The sequence below is a fragment of the Palaemon carinicauda genome, chromosome 19 (genome assembly GCF_036898095.1).
Source record: "Palaemon carinicauda isolate YSFRI2023 chromosome 19, ASM3689809v2, whole genome shotgun sequence".
Classification (NCBI taxonomy): domain Eukaryota; kingdom Metazoa; phylum Arthropoda; class Malacostraca; order Decapoda; family Palaemonidae; genus Palaemon; species Palaemon carinicauda.
The window spans coordinates 64,967,128-64,980,526 of record NC_090743.1 but is presented as its reverse complement, the minus strand read 5'-3'; positions in this window follow the sequence as shown (position 1 = coordinate 64,980,526).

Below are 13,399 nucleotides of genomic sequence, written 5' to 3'. Positions count from 1 at the left end.
TCCCTCCTACTGGAAGCATCTCACTTCTGTTGTTGTGGATCTGAGGCCTTGCCTCCTTGACCGCATCCTCCCCTGGATCCCCTTCCTCTTGAAGGGCGTCTAGAAGAACCTCTGGCTGTTCCTCTAGCTTTTGAACGAAAGGAAGAAGTCTGCCTTTCAAAGGCTGGGTTAAAAACTGGCGACTGTGTCGCCACTTGTTGAGGTACCAGCTGGTACGTGGTTGGAGGTTGTGCCACTATCTGATGCACCGCGGTCGCAGGAATTGTTGTTGTTGCTTTCGGTAGGGTTTAGCCAGCCGAGAGGATAGCCTAGGCCTTTTTGTCTTCTTCTTAGGTTGGGGACCCTCATCCGGAGAAGACTTTCTCTTAAGATCTAAGCCCCACTTTTTGAGAAGGTTCCTATTCTCCGTGGCGGCCTTGTCTACTACCTCTTTAATCACTTTGTTGGGAAAGAGGTCCTTACCCCAGATACAAGAGGAGATCTGCTTCCTCGGTTTGTACCTCACCGGAGTTGAGGGGAACACGAACTCTCTACAGGCTCTCCTAGCTTTAATAAAGCTATAGAGATCCTTCGTAACTGTGGCCAGATGGGTTTTGGCCATTACCATGAACATGTCCTGGTTCTTGGGGTCACTTGCCATCGTTTCTAATGTCGTTTGCAACGACATCGACGCCGCAAGTCTTTCTTTCATCTCTTGCTCTCTGCGCAAGAGAAACTCCGACAGCTTTGGAAGTTCCTCACCAAACTGACGTTCAGCAATATCAGCTTCCAGCTTCCCGACTGAGAAGGTAAGGTGGACGTCCTTCCTGTCTTTTTGGTCCAAGGGCAAGGTCAGAGATAACGGCTTGCACTCCTCCAAGGAGGGGCATGGTTTCCCTGCCTTCACTGCCTTTAAGGCTGCCTTATATCCCTTTTCCATGAAGGGAAAGGCTCTGATTGGAGAGGCCACAAAAGAGGGAAGCTTCTTACTCAAGGCTGGCACCTTTGAGTTCGTGAAGCCCCTCTCTTTCATCGAGCTCGCTAGTAACGCCTGTGCTTTACTATGGTCAAGAACTATGACCTCCTTCGGCTCCGTCTCCTCCTTTGAGGCTGGCTCCTTCTTAAGACAGACATAGCAGTCCAGGTAAGAGTCTTTGTTATGCCAAAATTCCACATCTTCCAGGGGAATTGTGCCCAACTTCTCCGAAATAACAATCTTCCCGGTTATCATTGGCCTGTGTTCGGCATACTTCCAAGGATTGGTATCCGAGCACAAAGGAAGATCCTTCAAGTTGAGTCGCTTCTGGGGCCCATGTGATGCTGCAAGTCTACGTATCTCCAGTTTCATTGCCGCTTCCTTTTCATCATTCTTCTTTTGTATTTGTTGAATCATCTCAACAATAGAAGAAAGAGTCCTTCCCAGGTCATCTGGGATAGCGGACGATGTAGAGGGAACAGGTTCTGGGTCCGAAAACCGATGTAACCGACACCTCGTCGATTTCTTCCTCTTCTATTTCAGGAGCCTGGGACAGCTCCTCCTCCTGACCTTCTCCCAGAGGGTTCTTCTCTGTATAATCCGACACCTCCGACATCCTATAGTCCAATTGGATGTCTTGAAGGGCGGCCGAGACTTCAGAATCTACCGGATTCTGGGCAGTTGGTATCTCCTCCTGAGGCTGATGAATGACTGCATCAGCCGATGCCTTAGGGAAAAGGTAGGCCCTCATCTTCTCATTTGGAAGGTAGAGGCCTGAAGTGTTTTTCTGAACACCCCTCACCCAGGTTCGTAACTTTTCCCTGGCAGCATCCCTTGACTCCGGTACTTAGGGGTGTCAAATGCCTCGGTAATCAGGCTAGAACATATGGTACATACCTGAGGGTCCCAATACCGGAGATCACCTTTGGAGACTGTGCATACTGCGTGCCTCCTGCATAACTCATGTCCACAGAAGTTCTTACTCCGGACATTGCAGAACATACTCCCGCACTTCGGATGGTCCTCCTGTAAAGAGAAGAGAACCCATGAGTATCAAGTGAAGGCTTTTCACTTATTATCAATACATGTAGCTTATACAGTAAAGCTAGAAAGGAAAGAAGGAAAGACACATACTTGTATTTCCTGCCCAGCCAATTGCTGTAACCTCCCAAGATATTAAAACTAAGGTTAATTCTATTCTAGAATACCTTATAAATTTTCCTAGTCGGAAAGTTAAGGTTTAGCTCTAACCTTAAAATAAAGTTTTAATATACGGAATAGAATGAATACAGAAAGAACTCACTTTTTATATATTTTACGGTCTCAACAAAAGGTTGCACAAGATAACAATAAGTATGTTGGAAGAACTTTAGTGTTACAACAAACTCTGTACTGTAGTTTCATTAATGCAGTGTGTACTACACCACAAATATAGCAACTACTGTACATCGAATGCTGTTGTGCCGGCCGGCATTTACCCCTGTATAGATCAAAGGTATACTACCTTTAACTAATAGGCGGCAATTCACTGGTTTGCAAATGTGTGCCGGCTGGCAATCACTGCCGGCCGGACACTAAAAACACTAGCACCCGGCTGCTGGATGCTAATCGTAGTGGCCGACAGATCTCGGGATGTGTTTCTACTGCCGGCAGGCAAAGGTAGCGATACCCATGCCAGCCGGCAGTGACTACAAACCAGAGAACCTTCACCTATCCGGCTTCCGGCCGGTAAAGCCGGCAGCCGGGCTAGGGGTACAATACACTAGCAAGAGAAATAGTATGGATGTAAGGTTATAAGGCGTCATTGCCATACAACCTTCCATCCAGAAAGAGTGAACATATGGAAGGAGAGAATGTAACATTCAGGCTTCCTATCTATCCATAGCCTGCCGGGCTCTACCAGCAGACACGGAAGAGAGACCAAGGGAGGTCTGGGGATCACTCTGTAGAAGAAAAAGGTTTCTGCCGGCCGGCACCTTATTGCCAGCCGGCAGAGAGCTGAGCCGGTCCCTCATCCTTACCTACGCTAGGTACGGAAGTAGGACTGCGGCCAAAAAATGTGATGGCTAGGCCATCACTAAAAAAGATAGGGGGGGAAGGGATAAGGGTCCTGTAAACTTCGTTCTTGTATGAGACACCCAGCAGTTAGGAAAGCTCATCCTAACCTAGGGTTGTCTATTAAGGAGGAAGATTGGCAATACTTGCTATCCTCCTCTATACCAGAACAAAGTTAGGTGTAGTTATTTCGCCAGGCAACGGAGAAAACTCATTCTCCAGCCCGAGAATAACAACACAGGACAGTGTGCTAGACCACTAGAGGAAGGAATCATCTCGTACAGAATCCTTCAGATGTGGACTAGGGAAGCAAAGCCTCCTGTGTCTGCACCTAACCTAGCAAAGGGAACTCATTCTCTATGCTAGGAAGACGCAGACCACAGACTAGAAACACTGATGTTCTGCCCCAACCCAAAAAACCAGTCACTCTGCTTACCAGGTCAGGACAGACATATCCTAGTATAGTTTTACCTGAATATTATTCAGATACAACCGCTAGGACTAAGCCTAAGGCTTACTCAGAGTGAGAGAGGGATTGAACTTAGTCACCGGAGGAGAAAAGAACAATCGGGGATGTGCGAAATTATACTACAGCCCCATAGGCTACTAGCCTAGGTGCGGTGAGAATCGATTACCTAAATCACCGAAACTCTCTCGTATATAATCTTGGAGAAGAAAATTCAACAATATCTTACATGTAAAAAATATTTGCCTATAGCTTCAATAACGTAACACTCGGAAAACTTATACCATGCATGAAACTACCAGGGCCAGACGCCTAGGCTACTAAGCCTCGCGAAGGGCAAGATCGGTTACCTAAATATCTGAACTGAAAACTAACGGCATCATATAAGAATTCCTAGAGGCGCTAAATAGCTAAAATTTATTAAAGCATAATAATCGGGAACGTCGCTCTGGCTAACTAAATGACCCATGTATAGCGAGCCACAGCATCCAGAATACCTCCGGTAGGCAACAGCTCTTGTTTACGTTAAAATCACTTTTGATTTAATCCAAAACGACAAGAGTTTACATTTATACAAAGTAAAGATAATACTCAACTTTCCAGAGGCAGAAGAGGCCGGAGAAGGCATCATAATGTTAAATTATATCCAAAAGTACGCGATGAGCACAAGGGAAAACACCGAGTAGTAGAGCTACATGAAAAGGAATAAAGATGGCACTGCCGCCTTCATCAGATGCACACTGGAAATGGAATAGGAGAGATTCCTTATGAACGGCTCTCTTTTCATTTTCGTTTCAGATTCTTATCACTGTAACCCCTCGAAGCATTAATACTGTTCGGGGTGAAGATAGCTATGTGACGTGTCAAGAATACGTCCTCTGATATTATGCGATATCCCTGTTAGATTTATTTAGGGATATTCGCTCCAGGAGTTAGAATTCTGGATACCTTAAGGTAAAATTCTCTGGGAATATCACTGTAGTCAAATATACCCAAGGAAGCTACTCTTTAGGAACTTCCATCAGGACGACATGGCCTGAGCCCAAAAATGTAGATTACAACAATATATTCACGCTTAGCACCAATCAGTCCAGAATTAAAGGATAGAGGGCACAACAATCGATGTGCCAATTTCTTTACATAAAAATAGCAAGTCTATGGAATAGACTTCCAGCGGATGTACAAAATAGTAACTCGGTAAACAACTTTAAGAATAAGTTAGACAAGATCGGACAAACAATCTAAATGGTCAAACTAAATTGCTCTACTAAAGAGCAAATGGAGTCTCTGGGGATGTACTAAAAAGACATTCAGTCAACAAAAATCCTTGTAAATCGTTGTAACTCTCTCTCTCTCTCTCTCTCTCTCTCTCTCTCTCTCTCTCTCTCTCTCTCTCTCTCTCTCTCTCTCATGGACAATTCAAGAATAACTTATTACCAATCTGCAAACATTTCAATATTCCATTTCTCTCTCTCTCTCTCTCTCTCTCTCTCTCTCTCTCTCTCTCTCTCTCTCTCTCTCTTATGGACAATTCAAGAATATCCTATTACCAATCTGCAAACATTTCAATATTTCATCTCTCTCTCTCTCTCTCTCTCTCTCTCTCTCTCTCTCTCGTTGATAATTCGATAATAGGTTAGTACCAACGCCAAATGTTCCAATATTTCATCTGATGTTTCAGTAGTCGGAAATATTGGCAAAAAAGACCACATATTATTTAGGTTTCAGGCAAATGTTCCCCTTCTAAAAGAAAGGGAAATTTAAAAAAAATGTTAGATTACAGACGGAGTACCTGTATAAAACTGAAGGAATACACACATAATTTAGAATACGACAAGACGGGGAACAAAGATACACAATGAGGCTCATTTGTAAATATATAAAGAGAGGAAAGGGCAAACTGTATATCTCATAATAGAAAAATTTTACCAAAAGGAACTCCACAATACAAGTGGTTCAACAGGAAAATAACCAATGTAATAAGAAGCAGAGACAGGAAACATAAATCAATGGATCCAGAGCCTTCAATTCTTGAAATTTCCGATTACAAGAAGTTAAGCTGAAAAGTAGATAAACTAGTTAGAAAGGCTAAGATCAATGAAGAGAAGAGTGTGGCTTCAGCTATCAAAGAAAACCCCCCCAAAATTTTTGCGTATGGAAACAGTAAAACCCCAATAAAAAAACAACATTAGCCAATTAGCCCATAATCTTATAACAAATGATTTAGAAAAAGCCGAACTGAGGAATGCATATATCACAACTGAATTCACTAGAGAAAAATCGACGACCCTCTCCGAACCAGCTATCAAATATGAATGGCCATAACCATTAAATAGAATTACTTTTACAATGGATGACGTCAAAAATAAAATAAAAGGAATCAGTAATTCGAAGGGGCAAGGTCCAGATGATATTCATCCAAGAGAGATATAGAAATAAGAGAAGAGATATCCCCACACTTTTAAAAAATATTCCTAAAGACAGACAACGAAAGAAAGGCACCACAAAGATGGAAACTAGACAATGTTCTTCCATTCTACAAGATGGAATCACAAGAAGAACCTGGTAACTACAGACCTTTGTGTCTAACTTCAGTGCCTTGCAAAATTTTTGAATTTATTATAGTAGATTCAATAGTAAAACATATAGAGAAAAACAATCTTTCGATAGACAGCCAACATGGTTTTAGACAAAAGAGATCATGTATGAAAAATCTTTGGAACTATTCCGCAACCTGTTTAGCATTTATGACAAATGCAGGGCAAAAGACATCATATACCTAGACTTTCAAAAGGCTTTTGGACAGAGTTCCTTATTAAAAAAAATTGTCGAAATTAGAGCTCTATGCATCATTGCAAGCCAGCTGAATGAATTAAAGAACATCTAACAAACATAAAAAGAGAATTGTAATGAAGGGAGAATCTTCATAGTGGGCAATGGTTACAAGCGGAGTACTTCAAGGATCCGTACTTGGCTCATTGCTACATACGATCCACATCAATGACAGATTCAGTTTTACCAGCTAAGTTTGCTGACGGTACTAAACTAGGTATAAATGTCGCAAACTCAGAAGGACATAGCAGCCTCAAGAGAGAATCTACTGAAGCTAGGAGGATTGTTCAGAAAATGGCAAATGCCTTTTAACTGTGGGAAATGTAAAGGCATGTACATAGGTTATAGTAACCCACAATCAAATTACTCACTGGTGGGTAAGGAAATAGAAAGTGTGGATTAGGATGAAGATCTCGGTATTATCATCAGCTAGGCTTTCAAATTCACCATATGGGGCAAAAAATCTGAATAGAAAGCACAAAAACTGATTGGTTATATACAGAGACAGTTCAAATAGAGAAATAAAGACACTGTACTACGACTGTTCACGTCACTAGCAAGACCCCATCTAGACTACAGAGTTTAATTTCAGGCTCCATGTACTCAGAAAGATATAGATAGACTGGAAGCATTAAAAGCTAGGGCAACCATACTGAGGCAATTTGGATATAGATGGAGGATGGGACGTTTGAATTTATTTGACCTACAAACTCAACGACTATGGTGACAGTTGATAGACGCATTCAAAATTCTTAAAGGAAAGACAAATGTTGATTAAAACAATCCATTCACTTTTAGCAAAAATCAGTCCAGAGGTAACGGATAAAAGCAGGAATTAAAAAGATACAACACCACTCAATGGGACATTTTTTTTTTACATCAAAATAGCAAATGCATGGAAAAGTAATACGGTGAACGATCTCAAGAATAGGTTAGAAAGATCATAAAAACTTCCCAATTTGAATTCCTCTACCCAAGAGCAAATGGAGTCTCAAAGGATAAACTGAAGGTCTATGAACATCCAAAATCCTTGTAACTCTCTCTCTCTCTCTCTCTCTCTCTCTCTCTCTCTCTCTCTCTCTCTCTCCTCGAAAATAGCTTATCACCAATTCACAAATATTTAAATATTTTATTCCTCTCTCTCTCTCTCTCTGGGGAAATTGAAAAATAACTTATTACAATCCATATATACCGCAATATTTTGTTTACCTCTCTCTCTCTCTCTCTCTCCTCTCTCTCTCTCTCTCTCTCTGGGGCAATTTAAAAATAATTTATTACTAATCCACAAATATTTCGATATAATAATCCCTTATCTCTCTCTCTCTCTCTCTCTCTCTCTCTCTCTCTCTCTGGGGCAATTTAAAAATAATTTATTACTAATCCACAAATATTTCGATATAATAATCCCTTATCTCTCTCTCTCTCTCTCTCTCTCTCTCTCTCTCTCTATATATATATATATATATATATAAATATATATATATATATATATATATATATACATCTTTCAGGGCCAATTCGAAAATAATTTATCACTAATCCGAAAATTTTTTCAATATGTTTGCCCTTCTCTCTCTCTCTCTCTCTCTCTCTCTCTCAGGGCCAATTTGAAAATAGATTATTACTAATCCATAAATGTTTCAATATGTTCTCTCTCTCTCTCTCTCTCTCTCTCTCTCTCTCTCAAGGCCAATTTGTAAATAACTTATTACCAATCCACTAATATTTCAATGTATTATTCCCCCCATTCTCTCTCTCTCTATCTCTCTCTCTCTCTCTCTCTCTCTCTCTCTCTCTCTCTCTGTGGGGTAATTCGAAAATAACTTATTCCCAATCCACAGATATTTCAATATACAACCCACCCCTCTCTCTCTCAGGGTCAATTTGAAAATAACTTATCACTAATCCATAAATGTTTCAATATGTTTGCCTTTCTCTCTCTCTCTCTCTCTCTCTCTCTCTCTCTCTCTCTCTCTCTCTCAAGGCCAATTTGAAAATAACTTACCACTAATCCATAAATATTTTAGTATTTTTGCCCTTTTTTCTCTCTCTCTCTCCCTATTTTGAAAAGCTTCAAGATATGCTATCAGAACATAATATGCAACAAATAAACCACATTCCAACAAGAAAGGACAATGTCCTAGATTTAGTATTTGTGAATGAGGTGAATTATGTTAAAGAAATAATATTGTATAACACGGGAATTTCAGACAACAATGTCATAGAATAAATAGTCCATTCCAAAGCAAGTGATCGCAGAGATAATCAAAGCACAAAACGATGGGGAGGATATGGAAAATATAATTATTATAGCAAGAATATAAAATTTTCAGAAATAAATGAAGAATTGAACAAAGATTGGAAAAATGTATTCGTAAATGATAATATAAAGGTAAATACGGATACACTGTACAAAATACTGGAGAAAATTGTTGAAAAATATGTACCGAAAAAAAAAAAACAATAAACATCAGACATGCATACCAAGAGACAGCAGGATCTTATTTCAGAAAATTAGAAAGTAGAACAAAAATCTTACAAAAGAAAATAATGTATGGAAAATGATGGAAATAAAATGTAATATAGAAAGTGCAGAAAAAATATCATACAATCAAAAGAAAATGAAAAAAAGGGACTTAGAAGAAAGGACACTTCAAAATACAAAAAAAACTCAAAGTACTTTACTCCTATGCAAAAAAGATGAATAAAATGAGATTGGAAATAGGCCCTCTAAAATTTGAACGACGGTTAACAAATAAAAAAAGGAAATATGCAATATATTAGCAGAAAAATATAAAAGAGAGTTCACGCCAAGAATTGCGAATGAGAATAATGAAACAGAAATGAGAGAAGAAAATGTTGAAGCAGATATTGTGCAAGCTATGAGCGAAATAGAAAAAATGGATCAGTGGCCGAGCCAGATGGAGTTCCAGCGATTTTGTTAAAAAAAACTGCACACACTATCGCGAAGCCGCTTGCAATATCGCTAAGACAAAGTGTAGATTAGCTTATATAACCCCCATTTTCAAAAGTGGATCAAGACTAGAGGCAAGCAATTATAGACCTGTTAGTCTAACATCACATATTATGAAAGTGTATGAAAGGGTAATAAAAAAGAAAATAATGAATCATTTGTCTAAAAGTAATATGTTTAATATAGGTCAACACGGTTTTGTGCCCGGTAAAAGTACACAAACCCAACTGGTAGCACACTATGAAAACATATACAAAAACATGATAAATGGAAAAGATACAGATATGATCTATCTAGATTTTGCAAAGGCCTTTGACAAGGTAGACCATAATATATTAGAGAAAAAAATGAGGAAGCATAATATTGTGGGAAAGATAGGAAAATGGGTAAAAGAATTTCTGCAAAAGAGAAGACAGATAATGGTTGCAAATGACGAGAAATCAGATGATATCTGGCGTGCCACAAGGTACGGTATTAGCTGCACTGTTATTATAATCTCAGACATAGACTGTGATGTTAAAGACTCAGTAGTGAGAAGTTTTGCCGATGACCGAAGAATAAGTTGAGAAATTACTTGTGATGAAGATAGGAACTCACTACAAAGAGATCTAAACAAAATATATAAATGGGCGGAGATAAATAGGATGGTATTTAACTTGGGTAAATTCGAATCGATAAACTATGGAAACAGAGATGGAATGGTGTGTGCATACTGGGGACCTAATAATGAGACATTCACAAACAAGGAAGCAATTAAAGACCTTGGTGTAATGTTAAAAAGGAATATGTTATGCAACGACCAAATAGCAACACTGTTGGCTAAAATTAAAGCAAAAATGGGAATGATATTTAGACACTTTAAAATAAGAAAAGCTGAACACATGATTATACTTTACAAAACTTATGTACGTAGTACACTCGAGTACTGCAATGTGACATGGTACGCACACTACCAAAAGGATATTGCACAAATAGAGAGTGTACAAAGGTCCTATATTGCTAGAATAGAAGAAGTTAAGGACCTTGACTACTGAGAAAGACTACAATTTTTAAAACTATACAGTCTAGAAAGGAGAAGAAAACTCTACATGATAAAACAAGCATGGAAGCAAATCGAAGGAATTACCGAAAACATCATGGAGCTAAAAATATCAGAAAGTGCAAGCCAAGGTATCTTAATAGTGCCCAAAACTATACCAGGAAAACTAAGGAAGGCGCACAGGACATTAATCTACTATGCACCAGCATTGATAATGCAGCGACAATTTAATGCTCTGCCAGCTCATCTAAGAAACATATCAGGAGTGAGCGTAGATGTGTTTAAGAATAAGCTCGATAAATACCTAAGAGGCATCACAGACCATACAAGACTGGAAGATGCAAAATAAGCCGGAAGATGCATTAGCAACTCCTTGGTGGATATACGGGGTGCCTCACACTGAGGGACCTGGGGGAACCCAAACATAGAATAAGGAAATAAGCTAAGGCTCTCTCTCTCTCTCTCTCTCTCTCTCTCTCTCTCTCAGGGCTTATTTGGAAAATAACTTACCACTAATCCATAAATATTTCATTATGTTTGCCCTTCTCTCTCTCTCTCTCTCTCTCTCTCTCTCTCTCTCACGGCTAATTTGGAAATAACTTACCACTAATCCATAAATATTTCAGCATGTTTGCCCTTCTCTCTCTCTCTCTCTCTCTCTCTCTCTCTCTCTCTGTCTCTCTCTCTCATAAATATTTCAATATGCTTGCCCCACTCTCTCTCTCTCTCTCTCTCTCTCTCTCTCTCTCTCAATGTAATGTGAGCTCTTTCTTTTTGTCCTAATAAACCCTTCTGCATTCCGTGGATTTTACTAAGTGGCCTGTGAAATCTTCAGTGAAGTCTTTTGGCAGTGGTTTTTTGGATGCTCTGTTTTTTGGGATCCAATTTCGAGGCTTTTATCCGAAGACTCCTGCTCAAAATCTTTCAACCTTACCCATATGCTGAAACTCTGTGACGTATGAATTATGTCATTTGAAAATCTCACAAAAAAAGATCAAAGCAAGACAAGAAAATGAAAATGGAAGAGATGAAGCACGAGCCCATAAATATGCTATTTATTATGTATTTGTACTGTAATACCATATGCGCTACATGTATTAGGAGCAATGTTGCAAAGTATTACATTGATAGAACATTTTCAACATGGTTTATAAGTGTAGTATCGTATGTTATGAAGGATTTAATCAGTTATCAATTGTCATGAAAATAGGATGTGATTCTTTTTACTTTTGTATTTCAGTTGGATCTAGTCTTTTAAGAGTGATGCTCATTTGTTATCTATTTTGTTTGTATAAGAGTTTGTTTACTTCGATATGTTCACTCGAGAGTCACAAGCCACTGAGCTGAACAATAAAGTAAGCCGTATCAGAATAAATGTATTTTATAATACAGATTCTCATTTAATCCCAGAAAGAAGATTCGGCGAAGATGCTGGGGTTATCAAGTATAACTTTAATAAACGAACATTATTCCAGGTGGGTGAGCTGACATAGTAAATATGAGGATATGATGTAATACATACATCACTATTAGACAGATATACTTTAGATATTCAATGATTATAGTGTTAGAAGGAACAATGGCGTCTAACTCGAATCAACTCCTGTAAACAGCCACGAGAATATCTCAAAAGATTTACAAGAGATTAAACAGCAGCTGGATATCAAGACCTCCCAAAGTGATGAATTGAACGAATGACTAAAAGCTGCTCAGCCATATATAGAAAAAAAATGAACGATCGACATTCTACATTAGATAAAGACGTTGGATGTTCATGGCAACATCAAGGCCCCCTGCGCAATGTTACTTCAGAAGATCGATTGATGATGATAAGGAGAAAGAAGAAGACCAAGGGTCACTTTTACTCGGAGACTTAAACCTCTGCTATATCAAATAATTGGAATTAGGAAGAAATTACTTCATACGAACAATTAAAGAAGCAGACATTAAATTATTGATGTCATAGGTATCTGAAAACCTACAATGGAAAACCATCACAATGCCTCTTAGTATGTGGGTACCGGGATTTCATCGAAGAAAAAATGCCAGAACTAAATTAGAAAGCTTGGTAATGAGAAATGAAAATAGGGATGTGATGATTTCCGGTCCCACACTAAAATTATTTGAATTCGGGGAAAGTTTACTTTATCTAAATGATCAGTCGGAGACATTGGGCTCCGGTAATGGCTTAACTTTAATTAAATCAGACCATCATCAAGTAGGGAACTGGTGAGATTGACGACGCCTGCTTACCTTGCTATGACGTAACAGGATGGAATTCAGGAATGTGCTTAAATTGACTTGGTGCTACACGGCTCCTCGTGACTTAAGCAAGGCAGTGTGATCACTTTCCCTTGTGGGAAAATTGGGATGATGTGAAAAGATCACACGATTGGAACACTTATTCATCAAGACCTTTTCAAGATGAACCAAGAGGAAGTCATCAAGTCAGAAGAAATATGAATTCAAATTAGGAGCCAGTACGAACAGGACCTTATTAATGAGAGGTCAGCACAGTCATGATCTATCAACCATCCAGCTCATATACAAGGACTCACTCTCCTCATAAGAAAACCACTGTGCCTTTCGTCTTAGCTCTGCCTTACTGAGCACTGATGATGAGGACGATGTACCCATAACCAAGGAAGAGCTACAACGTGCCTTAGCAAGGAGTAAGAAGCTAGCTCCTGGTGATGATGGCATCACCTATGCAGTCCTTTATACACTTACAAAAGTACCTGGCAACCCTCCCCTTCCACTCTACAACCTCTACCTCTGATATGTGCCCCTAGCAGGGATTCAGAGTACATATGTACCCGTTCCCAAGCACTGACAAATTAACCTATCTCCTTCACCTCCTGCTTCTGCTAAGTATCTGAACTTTTTTCTCCTCGCACGCCTTATGCTCTAGCTGCAAGATAAGCTTTCGTCCAGAATATAAGTCTTTCTACCCAAACGAAGAACACATCATTGTCTCATGGAGCTTTACACTAGTCTCTCCCCAACCAGTGTTGCTTGGCGTTGCAAATAGAGACATTATTTTAGATCAGCTGATTGATTTTGGAATCAAAGGAAACC